We start from the raw sequence: 22,222 nt of genomic DNA, 5'->3' as shown, positions 1-22,222 counted from the left end.
AGAGAGGCAGGGACAGAGGCTGCTGAGCCGCCCATCGCAGGACAGGGGAGGACGCCTTGCTGACCAAGGCTGGAAGCCCCCATGGGTAGGAATGGCCTGGGGCAGCTCAGGGACAGGGTGCGGCCCGGCACCCCATCCCTCTGCCGATAGCCCCAGGAGGCTTCCTCCTTCTACAGACCCTGGCACTGGAGGGGTCCAGCCTGGCTCTGGGGTGGTGAAGGCAGCCCCTCCCCTCCCAAGCATCTCTGGCCCCACTGATGCGGCCCCCACCACCTGGCAGTGTGTCTGCGGCCCGCAGCTTGAAGAGCCCCTTCAGGATGTGCTGAAATTGCCCCAAAGAAAGGGTTAAGCAGATTTAAAGCGGAAGAAACAATGTCACAAAATGTGGCCCCAGGGAGCCTGGGGTGTGGAGCCTCAGAGGCTGGCGGGCGTCCTGGGCAGTGCCCTACGCAGAGCAGGCAGCGATTGCTGCAGGCCTGAAATTGGCCAGTGTCAGCTGTCAGGGGCGACGAGGCCAAGGCCACCTTGGGCCAGCCAGGTAGGAGGGGTCCCACCCCTCACAAGCCCTCATGGGCACAGCTGCTGCCTCCAGCCTGCCAGAAAAGCCCCACCCGGCTGCCCTCAGGGACTCCTGCCCAGGCCACACTGGGGCCATCATTGCGGGGTGGTCCAGGCAGGGTCCCTGCCTCCACTGCCCCCAACTCTAAACATCTGGGGTGGACAGGAGCCCCAAGAAAAGGTCCTGCCCCCGGGAAAGGGCTGCCTGGTGGAGACCCAGGACGGTCCCAGGCTGTGTGGGTGGGTGAGGGAGAAGGCTTGAGGTTGCTGCGTCCACCCAGGGCTGTCCAGGGGCCGAGTCGGACCCCACGTGTGCAGCGACCAGAGTAGAAAGGAGATGGGGAGGGCTCAGGCGGGGTGCGGGTGGTGGCTGCCTGCACAGGTTGGGGTAGAGGCACCCAGTGCTGTTTGAAGGCGCAGACCTGGCGCCTGGACCCCGGACAGGAACATGGAGGATCCCGTACTATGGGCAGGAGGGGGCCTCAGTGTGCTGGGCGTGGGGGACACCCAAGGTCAGCGCATCCCCGAGAGACCCCAGAAAGCCCCCCACTCACAAAGCCGCATAGTGCCCTGACCTTGCAACTGAGACTCAGGGCGGGCCAGGGCCCCTCACTCCCTCTCTCCAACAAATGCTGGGATCACATGACCACCCTACTTCTCCCAGGATGGCGCAGACTGCACTGCCCCTTCCTCCGACGGACACGCCATCCTCTGGGGTCCTTCCCGGGACTACCGTTGCTCCCACGCCCTCCCGCCTCCTCCTGCTTCCCCAGAGTGCCCGCTGCAGCCCCCACCCCACTCCAGAACAGGCATCCCCAGCCTACAGCAAAGAAAACCCAGACCGAGCACCACCCCTACGCCGTGGCGGCTGCCCCAGTGCTCTGCCCCCTCCGGCAGTGCTGTCTGCCCGGCTGCCCCCAGGACCTCAACTCCCCCTGGCGCTGGCCCTGCCCCCTCCTGCCCCTCTCCACACGCACATGGAGCCTCCACGTCTCCTCCTTGGCAGGAAGCTGCCCCTCTCTCTGGGACACCTGCCAGCTCGCATCTGAGCTAGACCCTGCTCCTCTGCCACCCGTGGACACCGGGCTCCATCTGGCTGCTGAGTCTCGGGTGTTCAGGGTCTGCCATGGCAGCACCAACCACTCCAAAGCTGAGTGGCCTCCACCCAGTGATTTCACGATGCCCTTGGCCTCCAGGCCCAGAATTCAGAGTAGGTGGTGAGGGGGGGGTTGTTTCTGCTCCTCAACGTCGGGGGCATTGTCTGGCTGTTCCCAGCATGGCCTCCCCATCCTCCCCATGTGACCACAGCTTCCTCACAGCTCAGCTCCAGGTCCCAGGAGCAAGTGCCCAGGATAACCCAGGAGACAGCCGTGCTGGTGACCCAGCCTGCAGTCACACATTCCACCTCCACCAAAGGACCCTGCACCCAGCTTCCAGGGGCTGGGCATGGACCCTGCCTCGGAGTGTGGTTGTCAGAGGCCCCAAGGAAGATGAGTGTGGGGGAGGGGACGACGTGAAGCCACTTTTGAAAAGTGTGTTCTGCCACAGCTGCCCTCCGGCCACAATTCGCATCCCTCCTCTCCCTACGGGTCCAGGTGTGGACACAGCTTCTCGGGGTGCCTCCTCTGTGCACCCCAGAGACCCAGGGCTCCCTGCCGGCCCTACAGGGCAAGCTCTGCACTCAAAGGCGGGGCTGCCCGGAGGCACCTGCAGGCACTGCCTGCAGCAGTTCTGAAACCCCGGCAGGGGGGCACAGCTTGCAAGGTTGCTGACTGGCGCACCCCTTCTTCCCAGGAGTCCTGGTGGCTCTCAGGCTCCCGACCCAGGCTTCAGAGTCTTCTTCCCTTTCTAGAAGATGGAGCCTGTGTGGGCTACAAAAGGGTTTTCTCCCCTTTCCCCTCCCCACTGGAGTTCAGGGGGACCCTTGTTCTCCTGTTCCTGCCTTTCTAGCCCAAACTGGAAGCGCTCTCTTTGTTTCTCAGGCAGCATGACTGACGTTAGCTGACCTGGCAGGGCCTGTGCCGGGAATTCTCTCCAAAATGCTGTGGGTTTCCTATGAATTCTCTCCAAATGCTGTGGGTTTCTTACTGGGGTCTACGCCTTTAGACAAGCCACACTCCCCACCCCTCCACGGTAAGTTATTCCCACCACGGGCTCCTTGCAGGACTGCTAAGACGGCCGAGAGCCGATGCCCTTCAGATTCTAGAAGCCCCACTGTTTCATGGAGAGGACCGAGGCAGACCCCAGGCCCCCAGAGTTTGTGAGGTGTGTGTCCTGCCTAGCACATGACTCAGACAAGTGCATAATGAATGTGGGACGGGTCCTCTCACGATAGCTCATTTCACTCAGCATGGTGTCCTGAAGGTGTGCTTTCCTGAAGCACATTGAAGAACCCCCTTCCTCTTCCTAACTGCATAATAGTCTACTGCACGGAGGGGCCCCTGTGCAGCGCTCCCCTGCTGAGGGACGTGGGTGGCTACGCCCCCTAGCTGTCGGGAAAAGTGCTGCTGTGAATGTGGGTGCAGCTGTCCCAGCCCCTGCTTTCAACTCCCTTGGGCCTGTATCCGGAGGCAAAATTTCAGGATCACGTGGCGATTCTGTTTAATGCTTTGAAAGCTGCCATGCTGTTCTCCATGGCAGCTGCACCACCTCATGTTCCCACCAACAGGGCACAAGGGTTCCAGCGCCTCCACAGCTTCCACAACACTTGCCACTTTCTGGGTTTTTTGTTTTTTGTTTTTGAGATGGAGTCTCACTCTGTCACCCAGGCTGGAGTGCATTGGCGCGATCTCAGCTCACTACAACCTCTGTCGCCTGGGTTCAAGTGATTCTCCTGCCTCAGTCTCCCAAGTAACTGGGATTACAGGCGCCTGCCATCATGCCCAGCTATTTTTTCTAATTTTTTAGTAGAGATGGGGTTTCACCATGTTGGCCAGGATGGTCTTGAGCTGACCTCAAGTGATCTGCCCACCTCAGTCTCCCAAAGTGCTGGGATTACAGGCGTGAGCCACCACGCCTGGCCTCTGGGTTTTTTTTATAAATCATAGCCATCCTAATGGGTGTCTCATTCCAGTTTTTGTTCTACTATTATGCAAACGTGCATGTGTACACAAAAGTAGTGAGATCTGTACCATAGGACCTCGTGCCACTCACCCACAGCCTTCAATCGCCAGCTCAGGATCACAGTGGCTCCATCTCCACCTCCTCCCTCCCATCCCCAGAGCTCCATCTCCACCTCCTCCCTCCCATCTCCCAGAGCTCCATCTCCACCTCCACCCTCCCATCTCCCAGAGCTCCATCTCCACCTCCTCCCTCCCATCCCCAGAGCTCCATCTCCACCTCCACCCTCCCATCCCCCTAGAGCTCCATCTCCACCTCCACCCTCCCATCCCCCTAGAGCTCCATCTCCACCTCCTCCCTCCCATCTCCCAGAGCTCCATCTCCACCTCCACCCTCCCATCCCCAGAGCTCCATCTCCACCTCCACCCTCCCATTCCCCAGAGCCCCATCTCCACCTCCACCCTCCCATCCCCCTAGAGCTCCATCTCCACCTCCACCCTCCCATCCCCAGAGCTCCATCTCCACCTCCACCCTCCCATCCCCCTAGAGCTCCATCTCCACCTCCACCCTCCCATCCCCAGAGCCCCATCTCCACCTCCACCCTCCCATCCCCCTAGAGCTCCATCTCCACCTCCACCCTGCCATCCCCAGAGCCCCATCTCCACCTCCTCCCTCCCATCCCCAGAGCCCCATCTCCACCTCCTCCCTCCCATCCCCAGAGCCCCATCTCCACCTCCACGCTCCCATCCCCCAGAGCATTTTGAATTGAATTCTCCAGATCACATCCTTTCATCCATTTGGGCCTAAGCGAGGCCACCCCCCAGCACTGATGCCCCCTGATCTACATCACTCCTGTGGAAATCAAGCCATGCCAAGCCCTGGCTTCACCCTCCCAGGCCAGGCGCGGTGACTCACGACTGAAATCCCAGTGCTTTGGGAGGCCGTGGTGGGCAGATCACCCAAGGTCGGGAGTTGGAGACCAGGCTGACCAACATGGAGAAACCTCGTCTCTACTAAAAATACAAAATTAGCCGCGCATGGTGGTGGGTGCCTGTATTCCCAGCAACTCGGGAGGCTGAGGCAGGAGAATCGCTTGAACCTGGGAGGCAGAGGTTGTGGTGAGCCGAGATTGAGCCACTGCCCTCCAGCCTTGGTGACAGAGCAAAACTTTGTCTCAGAAAAATAAAAACAAAAAAATCACCTTCCCAGGACACAGAGAGCCATTGCACTCCAGCTGGGCAACAAGAGCAAAACTTCATCTCAAAAAAAAAAAAAAAAAAAAAAAAAACTTGAAAACAAAAGTACATAAAAATTAGCTGGACGTGGTGGTGCGAACCTGTGGTCCCGGCTACTTGGGAGGCTGAGGCAGGAAAATCACTTGAACCCAGGAGGTAGAGGTTGTGGTGAGCTGAGATTGAGCCACTGCCCTCCAGCCTTGGTGACAGAGCAAAACGCTGTCTCAGGAAAATAAAAACAAAAACAAAAAAATCACCTACCCAGGACACAGAGAACAAAACGCCAGCTCAACCACTGACGGTGCCTCCATGGCCCCTCTGGTCTCCTCAGCCCCTCCCAGCCTGTCTGATCTCCTCTGCGCTCCACCCGGGGTCTCTGCACTTGCCATACCTGCACCCGGAGACCCCCCACCCCAGGAAACCCCTCCTGAACCTCCAGACCTCCGTGTAAACATGGCCTCCTGAGAGAGCCCCGTCCTGGGTGCCCCCAGCCCCGTAATTCCCTCCACAGAGGCGACAGTGGCATGAAACTGTGTGGATCATCATGCTTACCGGCCCCTCCCCGCTCAGGCGCTGGCCCCAGGTGGAGGTTGCAGTCGTCTCTATCTTGCTCTCTGCTGTCCCAGGCCCTGTCCTGCTGATTCCTGAGGGGCTCTGTGGTAAGAGGTGAGGCCCCTGGCGGGAGGGCCCAGTGGAGGGGGGAGGCTTAGAGGCAGCGAGGTCAAGTCGGCAGTGGCTGAAACCCAAGGAGGGTCTTGCAGCTGCGACACGCACATTCCACTTAGTAAAGGCTCCGACGCCTGACACCCGCTGCCCACCAGTGCCTGGCCTCAGCCCTGTCCATCACTCCCCGTCCTTCACCCATCCCTGCTTGCCGGAGGGAGAGCCGTTTGGATCTGCCCAAGCTGAACAATGCAATACTTCTGCCGAGCTGTGAAGTTGATTAATAATTTGGAAACGAAATCAATATGGGCTCTGCTTTTCATTCCTGGTGAATCCTCGTGTGCTGGGCTTATGGGATGCAGGGCGCCATGGACAGGAACCATGCGGTTTTGGAGGCGGGGCCCACGGAGGAGCAGGAGAGACTCAGAGGCCCCACGCTGCGCCCACTGAGCAAACGGGATGGCGGGCTCAGACTCGGCCTTGAATCAGGTCGGGAACCAAGCTCAGCGGCGCTGCAGACCCCGAGCCCTGGTTCCTGCTCAGGAGCCCCCAGGCCTCTGGGAGAGAGGGCTGTCCAGCCTTGCCGCCCGTCTCGGGGAGCCCCTCCCCTCAGGATGTGGCTCTGACCAGGCTGTCTCTGCTGCCTGGGGTCCTCCACTCCCAGAGACAGAGTCCAGGGCCTGGGGTCCACAGCCGGCCCCGCACCCTCATCCCTCATCAGCCCCCTCGGGCCTCCTTCCAGCCCCGCAGGTCCCGACAGGCTCCAGGGCCTCACTGACTCCCACGGGGAGGCCCAGGCCTGCACCTGCCCCAGGGCCTCTGATAGGGTTCGGCTGTGTCCCCACCTAAACCTCATCTTGAGTTGTAACTCCCATAATCTCCGCGTGCCGTGGGAGGGACTCGGTGGGAGGTAACTGAATCATGGGTGCAGTTACCCTCATACTGCTGTTCTCATGAGAGCGAGGGAGGCTCACGAGATTGGATGGTTTATAAGGAGCTTCCCCTTCGCGGGCACTCATCCTCTCCCCTGCTGCCCTGTGAAGAGGCACCTTCCACCAGGGTTGTAAGTTTCCTGAGGCCTCCTCAGTTATATGGAACTGTGAGCCAATTAAACCTCTTTCCTGGCCGGGCGTGTGGCTCACGCGCGTAATCCCAGCACTGTGGGAGGCCGAGGCAGGCGGATCACCTGAGGTCAGGAGTTCAAGACCATCCTGGCCAACACGGTGAAATCCCATCTTTACTAAAAATACAAAAATTGGCCAGGCATGGTGGTGCATGCCTGTAATCCCAGCTACTTGGGAGGCTGAGGTGGGAGAATCGCTTGAACTCAGGAGGCGGAGGCTGCAGTGAGCCAAGATCATGCCACTGAGCTCCAGCCTGGGCAACACAGACTTTGTCTCAAATAAATAAATAAATAACCTCTTTCCTTTATAAATTATGCAGTTCTTTATAGCAGCATGAGAATGGACTAATATGGCCTCCGTGGAACCCAGGGCTTTGTGGCGGCCCCCGAGACAGGTGTCTCAGCCCCTGCGGCTTCCCTATGCTTGTGAGCACCTGTAACCCCTCATCATGGATGCTGAGTCCCCTGCCAGCTCAGTGCCAAGGGGGCACCCAGGCCTGGGCCCGTCCACAGCAGCTCGTCCCCCTTCCCCAGCCCCTCCCTACACCCCACTCACTGTGCTGCCCCCACACTAACAATTTCTCCTCCTGTGGCCCCCAGACCCCAGCTGCCTGCCGGAAGACCTGCCACCCTCCTCAGGACACCACCTGTGCAGGGGAGCCCTAGCGGCAGACAGGCGACAGGAGGGATGAACAAGTGAGCAGGCTCTTGGATACCCGGGCACAGTGCAGGGGCTACATGCCTCGAGGATCTGTGGAGATGGCGACCAGGGAGCCCAGCGGAGCCCCTGTTTTTGGGGCCAGAGCAGCAAGAGGTGCCCAACACTGAGAGGGCCGGACCAGGGCCTGGAGGACAACAGGGAGGGCAGGCCTGGGGTGGAGAGACTGCAAAGTCCCCAGGCAGGGCACCTGGGTTTGGGAGGGACTCCGTGACGGTGGGGGGGCAGCCTGGGGTTGGGGACGGAGGCCTGGGAACCCCAGCTGGGCAGGCGGCCGAGGTGGCTGTGACCCCAGGCCGAGGCTGGAGGGGCACCTCCCAGGCTCTCCCCCACTGCACAGCCCCATCACAGGGCGGGGCAGCCAGACGTCCCCATCTGCCCTGCCAGGCTCTGTGGCCACACTCAAAACACTGACCCCTGCCCCCAACCCGGGCCCCAGCTGCCCTCTTCCTGCCCCCAACTCACCCCTGTCCACAGCACACCCGAGGCCCTCAGGCTGTGCACGCTCCGAGCACCCATCCTGCTCCAGGGCACAGCCCTGCCACTGGCACCTGCCGGTCGCATGGAGGTGGGCTGGACCATGTGGCTTTGAACCCTGCCTGGTGACTTCCGGCAGATCCTCGGGGCCCTAGCTGGGGAATGGGGGCACAGAACGGGGCCTCCGGGCCACCCTGAGGTGCATCTTGGCCGCCTGACCCAGCCCGGCTCACAGGAAGCAGGGGTGCAGTGGACGATGTCCCTCATTCGGCAGCAACACTGTGCAGCCTTCACTCCTCTTGCCCAGGTCAGTCCTTGGAGCACTGCATGGGCAGGATCTGGAGGTGCGCGGTCTGTCTGTGGGCCCTCAGAGATGCCCCTGGCTGGAGAGTGGCACCCGCCATGCCAGTATGAAACCTTGGTGTTCAGCAGTCAGTCTTCCCTCATCCTCCTGGCCTGTCCTGGAGAGCAGCCCTCAGACCCAGCTCAGGCCACAAGGGCAGCTCAGGTCACAGAGGCTCCTCACCAGCCCCAGGGCAGGGAATTGAGCTGATCTCCACTGGCCCAGCTGGCAGAGCTGAGGTGCCCCTGGTGCACAAGAAGACGGGCAGCTCCTCGGTTCAAAGGCCCCATGTAGCCCCTGCTGGGCCTCCAGACACGGGCAGGCACCAAGGCCTGGGCAGGCAGCACCGTGCTGGGCAGCTCCATGTGCCAGGAGCAGAGGAGCCTCCGTGGGGGCCCCAGCTCCTGAGCCCTGCAGTCTCTGTCCACACGGTGGGCAAGGGCCAGCATGGAGCATGAGGGTCCCCCACCCCGGCCATGCCCAAGATTCTCAGCGCAGGCTGGAGGCAGCCCCTCCGCCAGCAGGTGGCCAGTGGATGGTGGCACACGCAGAGAAGGGACGACTCCAGCCGGGTGCCGCCGTCCGGCCGAGCAGCTCCCCGAGAGCTAAAGTTCCTTGACCCGTGCCGGGCGGGGGAGGTGGTTTTATGGGAGCCATTGACCGGCGGCATTGATCCCCAAGAATGTATCGCACAAATCATTTTGCACTAAACTGCGGAATCGATGGAGAAATCTCCCGGAAAATTTATATTAAAAGTCTCTGTTTGCCTAAATGAGTTCCCTGTGCCCATATTGAATATTTGGCTGATGAATTGAATGGGTTTAAATTTGAACATTGCAGACCCATTAAAGAATGAATTCTTAAATCAAACCCTGCCATTTATGATTGAAATGAGATTTCCTCCGCGATGGGCCAGCCGCTATATAAATCAGCTGTGCGTTTTATACCAAGCCATAAACAAGATATAATTCTTTTAAATACACAACAGGTGCCTTAAATCTTTTGATGCATCTTGTATTTATCTGAAGTGTGGATTGCTGTATTTACACCTGGTCATGCAGGACCTCTCACGGTGCTGCCTGTGAAGGTTAAAGTGGCTACTGGGCTCCCGCCAGGGCCTCCTGCGAAGCCCAGGCAGCGCCGAGTGCTCTCAGCCAGCGGGCTCGAGGGGTGTGCTCCGCCCCCTCAGACACACACGAAGGCGCACACACACACACACATGCTCACACACACCACACATGCTCACACACACCACACAGGCTCACACACACATGCTCACACACACCACACATGCTCACACACCACACACACGGTCACACCACACATACACACACACACATGGTAACACACACATACACACCACACACACGGTAACACACACCACACATACACACACACGCTCACATACACACATGCTCACACACACCACACAGGCTCACACACACACGGTAACACACACCACACATACACACACACATGGTAACACACCACACATACGCTCACACATACGCTCACACACACATGCTCTCACACACATGCTCACACGCACCACACATACGTTCACACACACACATGCTCACACACACCACACAGGCTCACACACACATGCTAACACACACCACACATACACACACGCTCACACACACATGCTCACACACATCACACATGCTCACACACACGCTCACACACACATGCTCACACACACGGTCACACACACCACACACGCTCACACACACACACGCTCACACACGATCACACACACATGGTCACACATGCTAACACATGATCATACACACATGCTCACATACACATGCTCACACACACCACACATGCACACACACACATGCTCACACACCACACATGCATATGCACACATGTGCACACCCACATGGGCCTGCGCTCAAACATCACACACACTTGCACAAACACGCACATGGCAGGTGCACACAATACCTGCACAGATGCACACGAGCCTGGTGCATGCATGCATGCCTATGCCTGCTACATGCCACACTCGCCCATGCCTGCCACATGCACACACATGTGCTCACACCGACACCTGGCACCCCCATGCACACGGCATGAACAAGCATGCCCACACCAGCACATGTACACACAGGGCAGGTTCACAAGTGCACACATGTACAAACCTGCACCCAGTCACCTGCACAAATGTGAGTGCTCGCATGCTCATGGGCATGTGATCACACACTCACACAGACACACGAACGCACACTGACACACACAGGCACATGGCACCCACTTGCACACACATGCCAACACACACAAGGCACATGGCCTGCTACACATATGTACATCTCTGTACAAATTCACTAACCCATGCATGCACACACAAGCACACACACCTATGCACACACTTGCATGGCCTCCCAGCCCTCCCCAGTGACCAAAGCGTCAGCAGAGGCAGCCCCTGCAGCAACCTCACCCGGCAGGGACAAGCTACTTGGGAAAACAGAGAACAGAGAACAGAAAGCAGGGCTATTCCCACCTCTGTGCATAAGGCATGGCCTACTCTTGCCTTAGTCTCCCCCCTGCTGCTGTAACAAAACACACAGACTGAGCGATTTATAAAGAACAGAAAGGTTCTGGGGGTGGGAAGCCCAAGGTGTGGGTGCCGGCAGGTCTGGTGTCTGGTGGGGGCCCAGGCTCCGCTCCCAAGATGGGTCCTCACCCTGTGACAGAGCAGAAGCGAGTGGGCCCAGTCCCTCAAAACCCTCGGTAAGAGCCTTAATCCCACCAGGAGGGCAGAGCCCCCGAAACCTAACAATCTCCCAAAGGCCTCACCTCTTAGTCCTACTGTTGGAGCTGACATTTGAACATGAACGTTGGAGGGACACAAACACACAAAGCACCGCAACCCTGATGCGAAAATAAAGCACATGCAGGCAGCACGAGAGAACAAAGTCCTGGGCATGCCCGAGATCCACACTGACTTGCGTGGCTATGCGTGTGTGTGTCACAGGCAAGCTGCATCCATGGAAATGAATCCAACAGTGTACCTTAAGTGACACCGTGTGAAGCAGGCCAGGTGTGCTGGGACAGCTCCACACCAGAAAACCACCCCTGTGGTGAGTCCTATCAGGAGCCACAGGAGAAAACCACACAATTGTCTCAGAAGACTTGGAAATGCTTTTCATAAAGTTCAATAGTTTTGTTGTTTTTTTTTTTTTGAGACAGAGTCTCGCTCTGTCGCCCAGGCTGGAGTGCAGTGGCTGGATCTCAGCTCACTGCAAGCTCCGCCTCCCGGGTTTACGCCATTCTCCTGCCTCAGCCTCCCGAGTAGCTGGGACTATAGGCGCCCGCCACCTCGCCCGGCTAGTTTTTTGTATTTTTTAGTAGAGACGGGGTTTCACCGTGTTAGCCAGGATGGTCTCGATCTCCTGACCTCGTGATCCGCCCGTCTCGGCCTCCCAAAGTGCTGGGATTACAGGCTTGAGCCACCGCGCCCAGCCAATAGTTATTTTTTTACATAACTCAAAAACTAGGAATGAAAGATAATAGAATCATTATATGGAGAACAGTGCACCTGCCTCTGTACCTCAGGTCCCACACAAAGAGGGAGAGGCTGGGATCACATCAGCAGGCCTCAGAAACTGATATGAAAATGTCAGAGAACCCTGAAGAAGTGAGCACCAAAGACTCGGTGATTGTCAGAAGGAGGGTGCCAGCCGGCTGGTACGCTCATGCGGCCAGCCTCACGGGAGTCAGATAAACGCAGCCAGTCATGCTGGGCACCTGCCACACTCGGTGTGGAGGAGCAGACACTGGAGGGGCAAAGCACACCACTGCTGGTGAGGACAGGAGGATGAGGCCTGCAGGCTGCGTGCAGCCTGTCCCAGAGGCCAGCTGTGGGGCTTACGGAAAGGGTGTCTGCAGACCCTGGGGCTCCACGGCCCCACTTCAGGTCACACGACCGAAGTCACGGGGCCTGCTGAGGAGCACCCAAGCATCCCCCACCGGCAAAGGGGTGAGGGACATGCAGAGACGAGGGGCATGCAGAGACATGGGGCATGCAGAGACATGGGGGTCATGCAGAGACGTGGGGCATGCAGAGACGTGAGGGGCATGCAGAGACGTGGGGGGCATGCAGAGACATGGGGGACATGCAGAGGCGTGGGGGGCATGCAGAGGCGTGGGGAGCATGCAGAGGCGTGGGGGACATGCAGAGATGTGGGGGACATGCAGAGGCGTGGGGGACATGCAGAGACATGGGGGACATGCAGAGACGTGGAGGGCATGCAGAGATGTGGGGGGCACGTCTCTGTGGGGGAACATGCAGAGGCGTGGGGACATGCAGAGGCGTGGGACATGCAGAGACGTGGGGGACATGCAGAGGCGTGAGGGTCATGCAGAGATGTGGGTCATGCAGAGGCGTGGGGCATGCAGAGGTGTGGGGCATGCAGAGGCGTGGGGCATGCAGAGGCATGGGGCATGCAGAGGCGTGGGGGACATGCAGAGGCGTGGGACATGCAGAGACGTGGGGGACATGCAGAGGCGTGAGAGTCATGCAGAGATGTGGGTCATGCAGAGGCGTGGGGCATGCAGAGGCGTGGGGCATGCAGAGGCACACCAGAACACCAGAAGAGGCGCAGCCCCAGAGGAGCGTCACGGCAGCAGCAAGAGGACAGGGGCGCCGGGTGGGCCCTCGCTGCCTCTGGGGTTCTGTCTAGGAAGACTCTGCACAGGGAGCTGCTGCTCCTGGGGGCAGCCCAGGGGAGGTTCCTGCCGCCTCTGGTCACAACAGCTCCATCCACCAATCAATACCCGGCCCTGCTTTATGTGTGGCCCTATTCAGAGCATGTGTATGCTCAGTATGGTGAGCATACAGCCAGCAGTACCACAGCTCCCACCCGGAGGCAGATCGCCCCACACGCATTTCCCCACGGGTGCCCCACGGCCGTCCTGTGCTGACGGACACCAGATGGCGTTTAACAGCCAAATCACCAAAAGGGACAAGAGCAAAAATGTGGCACACGCAGACCACAAAAAACGACATTTACAGATGAGCAGAGACAGAAGGCAGGATGCGGCCATGCCCACCCCACCTGGGCACACATGAAGAGAGGATGCGGCCACGCTCACCTCACCTGGGCACACACACGAAGACAGGATGCAGCCACGCCCATCTCACCTGGGGACACAAGGGAGGCAGGATGCAGCCATGCCCATCTCACCTGGGGACACAAGGGAGGCAGGATGCAGCCATGCCCACCTCCGCTGGGCACACACAGGGGATGGCTCAAGTAGTTTGCTGCTCCTCACATGTCCAAGAATGACCACAAAAGCACCACAAGTATTGATTTGGGGGTTGCCACTTTATCAAGGAGGCAAATGTGCAAATGCAGAATCCGAACGAGGATTGGCTGCACCCACAAATGCAGGGCCATGCACTTTTCTCCAAAGCCACAATGCAGCAAAGACTTAGAGCAGCAACGTTAGGGCAGGGGCTGGGCAGGGCTGGGCAGGGCTGTAGGTGGCAATGCTTCAGAGACATCAGTTTGGCTGTTTCAACAGAGACCAACCTGCCACAGCTCGAGTGGCAGCTGCTGGGGACCTCCTACCTGTCATCACCCCTGGGGTGCTGGGCCCGAGGCTGACCAGCCCACTGCAGAGGCTCAGCCCCTGGCCAGCCTCCCACCCCCACCCCTCAGCCACCCACAGCCCCAGCCATGGAGCCAGGCCACTGGTCCAGCCACGGTGTGAGAGATTCTGGGATTCCAGGAAGGAAGGGTGGGAGATGTTGGATGCAGTGAGCAGGTTCTTGTGCAGGAAATCAAGACACCAGTGAGATGAAGGGGTGGGCCCAGCCAGGAGAGGAAGCAAGTGAGACTGCAGTGCCACGTGAGACGCGAAATCAAACAAAATAAAACGACGAAATGAAACAAACCCAAAATAAAGCAAATCACAGGACAGGACACGCCAGCACTGCTGATGAAGACAGTGCCAGGACCCCAGGAGTGGCTCACTCAGACAGGCATGCAGGTCCCCACGGCCGAGGTTGGAAGTGGGGAGGTCCTGTCCCGCCCTGCTGAGCCCAAGGGCCATCAAGAGGGGCCAAACAAGTTGGTGCCCACCACGCTGGGGGACACAGGAGCCGAGCCGTGAGGAGGAACAGGTGAGGGACACCTGTGCGGGCGGAACAGGCGGTGGAGGAGGGGGAGTTGGCCACCGGTCCCTCTCGTTCTTTCTCAGGGCCTGGGCCTCTGCCTCGGCCCCTGCTGGGCGTGCCCTTCAGAGAAGACGCCACGAACCCTGAGCCAGGGCCCAGCTAAGCCAAGCATGTCAAAAATAAAATCGATTTATTTTTGACAAGACACCAATGCTCTTTAATGGGGGAAGGAAAGTCTTTTTCAAAAAATGGTGTTGGGACAACTATATACATATATGGGGGAAAAATGAGCCTCAACTCCTGCTTCATAACACAAATTCAAGACGGATCACAGACCCAAAGCTAAAAGCTAAAATTGGCTGGGCGCGGCGGCTCACGCCTGTAACCCCAGCACTTTGGGAGGCCAAAGTGGGCAGATCACGAGGTCAGGAGATCAAGATCATCCTGGCTAACACGGTGAAACCCCGTCTCTACTAAAAATACAAAAACATTAGCTGGGCGTGGTGGCGGGCGCCTGTAGTTCCAGCTACTCGGGAGGCTGAGGCAGGAGAATCGCTTGAACCCAGGAGGCGGAGCTTGCAGCGAGCTGAGATTGTACCGCTGCACTCCAGCCTGGGTGTCACAGTGAGACTCCATCTCACGTCTCAAAAATAAAAAATAAAAATAAAAATAAAAATAATAAAACTGTGACTGTTCTAGGAAAACATGTTTAAAAGGCAAAATAAAATTTTGAAGAGTTTATTTGAGCAAATACATTCTTGAATCGAGCAGCTGCAAACCAGAAGTGGTTGAGGGAATGCAGGGTAGAGGCTTTGATGAGACAGACGCAGAAGTAAATCAAAGAAAAGCTTGATTTGGTGACAGTCACACTGTTGCCTGATTGGGTCTATCCCATGGAGAAGCCCTAGTTATGTAAGTTTACTGGCTGCTTTGGTTGGCTGAGCTTCAGTTCTGCTTTCCTTTTTTTTCTTTTATTTTTTTTGAGACGGAGTCTCGCTCTGTCGCCCAGGCTGGAGTGCAGTGGCGCAATCTCAGCTCACTGCAAGCTCCGCCTCCCGGGTTCACGCCATTCTCCTGCCTCAACCTCCGGAGTAGCTGGGACTACAGGCGCCCGCCACCTCGCCCGGCTAATATTTTTTGTATTTTTAGTAGAGACGGGGTTTCACCGTGTTAGCCAGGATGGTCTCGATCTTCTGACCTCGTGATCCGCCTGCCTTGGCCTCCCAAAGTGCTGGGATTACAGGCATGAGCCACCGCACCCGGCTGCTTTTCTTTAATATAGGCTCAAATTAAGTTTCACTTATGGGCCGGGCACCGTGGCTTATGCCTGTAATCCCAGCACTTTGGGAGGCCAAGGCGGGTGGATCACTTGAAGTCAGGATTTCAAGACCAGCCTGGCCAACATGGTGAAACCCCATCTCCACAAAAAATACAAAAATTAGCTAGGCATGGTGGTACATGCCTGTTGTCCCAACTACTAAGGAGGCCGAGGCAGGAGAATCGCTTAACTCAGAGGGCAGAGGTTGCAATGAGCTGAGATCATGCCACTGCACTCCAGCCATATACTCTACTGCACTCCAGGCAACAGTGAGATTCCATCTTGAAATTAAAAAAAAATAAAAATTCACTTATAGTTGCAAATCAAGCAAGGTTGACATCATGAGTGAGGCCTGCATGCTTTGTCTGCTCAGTCTCCATTTTAATTTACTTTAGCAAACAGGAGAATATCTTCATGACTTTGGGATCATTTGTTGAGTTATTTATTTGTTGAGTTATTTATGGTGTTTTTGAGTATATCTCTCCATACCCTTTTTTAGTTGCTGTTCTAGGTTATTACTTATACATGGCTCATGACAGTTTACTGGTGTTGACATTTTACCAGTTTCAGGGAAGTGCTGAAGCCTTCCCTCCCTGGTGTCCACTTAGTTCCCCCATCTATAACATGTCATAAACATTTCCTTTACATTTATTGAGAATCACATCAATCAGTATTCTGATTTTTTCTTCAACCATCACACGTAATTTAGAAAACTCGAGAGGAGAAGGAAACCTATTACGTTCACCCATAATTCTGCCTACTCTTTTCTTTCTTCCTTCCTGATGTTCTAAGATTTCTTCTTTCACTGTTCCCATTTCTGTTTCGAGACTTTCCTTAGCCACTCTTTTTTAGGTCTACCGGTGACAAACACGCTTGGTTTTCCTTCATCTGGGAATGTGCTGATGTCCCTTTCATTCCTGAACAGTCTTCTCACTGGGTATAGCATTCCGGGTTGACGGTTCTCTTTCAGCGGTGAGGACAGCAGAGCCTCAGGCCCAAGGGTGCCCATGCCCACCCCTCGAAGGGAGCGTCTGCATGTCAGGAGCACCCAGGAGCGGTCGGCAGCTGCCGGTGAGCAGCTGCAAGCCCTTCATCAAGAGAGAAGTCGCTGCGATGGGTGCCACCACAACCAGAACTGAAGTGCATCACAACTGCTCGGCATGGAGCCGACCAGTGAGGAAACGGCTGTCAGATGCCATGAAGATGGGAAGACAGAGGGCTGTGCTATGTCACAGCAAAACACTTGGAGAAACAGTCCATGAGGAGACCTGGAAGGAAGACAGAGGCAGGTCAGCGCTGCCTCTTGGGGAAGAAGTAAAACCAGAAGACAGGGCAGATGCTGCCTCACAGAGACGGAGTGAGGCCGCCCTTGAGCCCAAAGGCCCATCACGGCAGGGATGCATCCAGACTGTGGCCCCCAGGTGGCCACCCTCAGTGGGGATGGCATGGGAAAGTGTGTCTGAGGGTGGGCGGGTGAGTGAATGGCGAAAGACCTGGCCAGAATCCCAGGAAAACCAGGCCCGGACTGGAACTCCAGTCACTGGTGGGGCCTGGCCACAGCTCCAGGCCTGAATGTCCCTGGGTGGGAAGTGGGCTGGCAGCACAGCCTGGCCCCCGGGGCCCCCTTCAGACAGCCCCAGACATGTAAGCAGGGATGGCAGCCGGAGTCTCCTGGCCCTGCTGTGCCCACTTGGAGGTGTGGGCTGGAGCTGCATGTGGACGCAGCTCTGGGCTGGCTCCCTCGGGGAAGGAAGATGGGAGGGGAGGCTGTTTGGCAGCCTGAGGGGTAGACTGTGGCTCATGGCTGTGGCCACCAATGATACCCTTCCCTCCTGGGCTGAAGTGACTCCATGCTGCCAGCCTCCCAGGCCGTGGGGTATGGGTGGGAAAATGTGGCTGGAGGGATGGCACTCAGCCACAGAACCAGCCACGAGGGCCTGTGTGTGCAACCCCAGTACCACCCGGCAGGGGGCGCCACTGCACAGATAAGCCTGCCCCGACCCCCGGCCCCGACCCACAGCCCTCTCCCGGGCTGGGCTGAGGCCTCCACCACCCCTCATCCAGGGCTCAGAGCTTATCCGCAGCAGCCATGAGCTCACCTCAATGAACACAGCACAGAAACACATCAACCTGCACCCATCCCCAGCAATGCTGCTCCACGCTGCAAACAGGACAGGGAAGGGGAGGCCGCAGAGCGTCCGTAGGTGACAGCTGGGGGTCCACCGAGCCCCCACCCCAAAGCAGCCTACATAACGGCCTGAGCTCTCTTCCTCCTGAGGTCAAAGACAGGCAGGTTCTGGGCCCATGCTGCTCACCCATCCTCCCTGAGCGCCAGCACCTTCTAAGCGAAGCAGGTCACTAACGAGTCACTGAACTTTGTAGCCACAGGCTGAGGCAGGAGCTGCCAGGATCCCACCTTGCAGCGAGCGGCCCCTCGCCCCTGCCCGGGGCTGGGCAAACATGGAGCTGGAGAGGGAACAGCACGCACTGCCAGGGTGGCCAACGACCCGGCCTCACCAGGGCAGGCAAGGCAGGAGGGCAGAGGCCAGGGCCAGGTGGGGGTGTGCATGGAGGGGTATGGCAGCCAGGGCCTGGGCTCCCTTGCCCAGCTCAGCGTCTCTGGGGTTGGCCCGCTTCAAGACTGGCCGGCCTTCCCGCCCTGTTCCCAGCCTCATGCGCCTGCGGACACGGGCACTTTCCTCTAAGCCACGTCTCCCTCCAGCACCGGGTGCTGGCCTGTCTCTGCATCTACACCCTGCAATTGGCTTCTCAGGTCTTCACCCCCCTGGCCTCCTGTGACCACCCCTGCCCTTCATCTCCAGCGTCTCTGACTCAGGCTCTGGGCCTTGCGCTTTGTCCTTTACTGCAGATCCCAGTTCTGCCGTGAGTTGGAGCTGCGTTTGTACCACTTGGGGCCCTGGCAGACGGGGGCTCACGGTGTCTACACACAAAGGCCTGTCCTGGGCACGTCAGGTCCCTTTCGCCCACACTGGCACCTGGATCTGCTTCACTTCATCTGCCCTGTGATCATCTAAGCTGCCATCTCTTGCCTCATGTTCTCCACATTTCCTTACACTTCATTAAAAAACAAGTCAGCCAGGCACGATGGCTCACGCCTGTAATCCCAGCACTTTGGGAGACCGAGGTGGGCGAATCACAAGGTCAGGAGCTTGAGACCAGCCTGGCCAATATGGTGAAACCCCGTCTCTATTAAACATACAAATATTAGCCAGGCATGGTGGTAGGCGCCTGTAATCCCAGTACTCAGGAGGCTGAGGCAGGAGAATTGCTTGAACCTGAAAAACAGATGTTGCAGTGAGCCGAGATCATGACACTGCATTCCAGGCTGGGCGACAGAGTGAGACTCTGTCTCAAAAAAAAAAAAAAAAAAATTAATTAATTAATTAAAAATAAATAAATAAATAAAATGTCTTTTTTTTTTTTTTTGAGACGGAGTCTCGCTCTGTCACCCAGGCTGGAGTGCAGTGGCCGGATCTCAGCTCACTGCAAGCTCCGCCTCCCGGATTCACGCCATTCTCCTGCCTCAGCCTCCCGAGTAGCTGGGACTACAGGTGCCCGCCATCTCGCCCGGCTAGTTTTTTGTATTTTTTAGTAGAGACGGGGTTTCACCGTGTAGACCAGGATGGTCTCGATCTCCTGACCTCGTGATCCACCCGTCTCGGCCTCCCAAAGTGCTGGGATTACAGGCTTGAGCCACCGCGCCCGGCCAATAAAATGTCATCTTATTTCCCATAACAGACCTTTCTCAAGTGTGCCTGGCCACAGCTATGGAAGGAAATGGTCCCTCCTCTGCAGACATCCCACAGGAGCACCTGAGCTCTGTCTTCTCACTTTGTCTTGGAGCAAGGGAGTCCTTTTGGGGAGCTGTTTCCACATAGAGGGGATTCTCTTTGGTTCCTGCCACAGTCAGGAATTGTACTGGCTACATCTAAAACACCATCACCACCAACAGGAACATCATCACTACCACCACCATCAGCAATGCCAAAAATCTACAAAAACATCACCACATCGGGTGCGTGTAATCCCAGCTACTTGGGAGGCTGAACCCAGGAGGTGGAGGTGGCAGTGAGCCGAGATTATGCCACTGCATTCAAGCCCAGGCGACAGTGCAAGACTCTGTCTCAAAAAAAAAAAAAACCAAGAAAAACACCACCACCACCAAAAACAATGATGAAAACATCAACAAAAATAACATCAATACCGCCAACAAAAACATGAGCAACAGCAACATCAAAAACACCAACGGCAACACCAAAACACAACACCAACAGCAACACCAAAAACAACACCAACAGCAACACCAAAACACAACACTACCATCAACACAGTAGCAGCAACTGCAAAAGTCAACTTCTCTCTCATGAGACAAGAGCTGGAGGTGGCCACGCCAGGCTGGGATCAGGTCCCCAGGGTCACCACATACGTAGGCAACCTCTGGCTTTCTGCTCCACCTCCTCGCAGGTGGCTTCCTGCCCGAAGTCACCTCATGGTTCAAACGGCTGCCAGAGCCCCAGCCATCACGCCTCAGTTTCAGGAAGCAAGAAAGAAGCAACACAAAGAACAGGCGACCCTTTTCCTAGTTGAGTCAGCTACTTTTAAGGTATCTTCCTGAAAGTCCTGCCCAACACTTGCACTCACATCTGATCAGACAGAACTTAGTCACATGGCCACACTCCACCGCAAGGAAGGTTGGGAGGCGGGGCCCAGCAGCTTGGGGTGGGGGACAGTGGGGTGGATCTGCCCCCACCCAGGCTCCACAGCAGGGAGAGAACATGGTGAGGGCATCAGGATTAGCTCCACTGGGTCCCGTCCCAGGTCATGGAGGCAGCGCCAGCCCCTCCCACTGGACTGGGGCAATCTCCCCACTCAAGGCTGTCACAAGGTCCCTGCCCTCCCCAGCTCTAAGACCCCAGCCTGGGTCTGCAGGAACCAGCAGGTCACACAGAGCAGGCTGAACGTCTGGCCCGTGCCATCCCTGGTACCGTGTTGGGGGAATATCCCTGAGGCTATGGGGCTCCCCACCTACTGTGGGGTGAATGTGCCCCCCAAGGCTCATGTGTTGGAAACCGGATCCCCACTGTGGTGGTGTGGGGAGGTGGCACCTGATGGGAAGTGTTTGGGTCAAAGGGCACCACACTCATGAACGGATCGATGCCACTGTCTTGGGAACGGGGCCCGTATTAAAGGGCAGGTTCCGACCCCATCTGCCCTCTCGTCTTCCTCCTTCCCCTCCGCCCTCCACCACCTGACGACACAGCAAGAGGCCCTCACCAGATGTGGCTGCACAATCTGGGACTTCCCAGCCTCCAGAACCTTGAGCCGGCTAACGCCCGTTCACGGTCAGGTACCCAGTCATGGTGCCCTTACAGCAGCAGCGCAGAGAGACGCAGGACCCAGAGTCACATCAGGATGCCAGCCTCAGCTCACACTCTCCAGCCAGCGTGATGCTCAGAGTGCAGACCCCAGTGTGGGGGTGATGACAGGGCAGAACAAAGGCGGCTGCTTCCCCAGGAGTCACTGCAGCAGGAGCCCCTCAGCTGAAGGGGGATCTGGCTGGGGTGGGCACCTTCCCTGGGGACTCCTTTATGGCCCCTCAGGCTTCCAGCTGGCCCCTGGCCCCATGGCCCCTCCCATGACCTCCTTCCACTGGGTTCCTCCTCCCTCCCAGGGCACTGCCACCAAGAGGCCGCCCCACCAGCCCTACCCTGGGACGGGCAGTACAGCCGGCCCTCCGTGCCCGCTTTAAATGGCCTCAGACACACAAACAGGGGCAGAGGGGCAGGGTCTCCAGCCCTGCATGCCCATTTGGGAGTCTGGCGGGGGCTGTGAGGGGACGGTGAAGCTCTGGGCCGGCTCCCTCAGGGAGGGAGATCGGGAACAGCGGCTGTTTGACTGGGCCCAGGCCGGGAGTCAGATCCTGCCCGCAGCCATCTCTGCCTCCCTCAGACTCATCCTGCCCGCAGCCATCTCTGCCTCCCTTGGACTCAGGCACCACATTTCCAAGCCCTCCAAGGGTCTCCTGAAGCCCCCACTAGGCCTGAGGTCAGAAGCAACCACACTCCGTCTCGAAGGGGCCCCTGCCAGGAGCAGGGCAGGTTAGCACCAAGGAGAAGGGGACGCCACACGCCCACGGCCAGCACGAACCTCACGCTTTGCCTGAGCTGCCCGCATGTCCCTCCCCAAACCACAGATGGAGACACCATACGATCACTCTTGTACCTACGGGGAAATGAAGGCACAGCCGCTGAGGCAGCCCCCATGGCCACATGACAGACAGCGGCGCCTGAGGCTTTTTGCCTCCCACTGTGGCCACCAGCCCAGCACGCGGTCCCCCATGCTGAACAACAGAAAGTATGCTAGGTCCAGCCCTCCAGCGGTCCGTGGCCAGGCTCCTGATGTGCCCGCTCCAGGACGGGGCATCGGCTGTAGAGGAGACTGCGTCCAGCTGCAGGTGGACCCTGAGATGGGCCCAAGTTCCCCCGATGTGAAAGGCAGCTGCTCCATCCTGGTCAGCGTCTTCCTCACCAAGAGGCCTGGTTCCTGCCGCCATCCCCACCCCCACCGCAGCCCCAG

This window comes from Rhinopithecus roxellana, chromosome 2, assembly GCF_007565055.1.
Source record: "Rhinopithecus roxellana isolate Shanxi Qingling chromosome 2, ASM756505v1, whole genome shotgun sequence".
NCBI classification, from domain to species: domain Eukaryota; kingdom Metazoa; phylum Chordata; class Mammalia; order Primates; family Cercopithecidae; genus Rhinopithecus; species Rhinopithecus roxellana.
Note: the sequence above shows the minus strand (reverse complement) of the source record.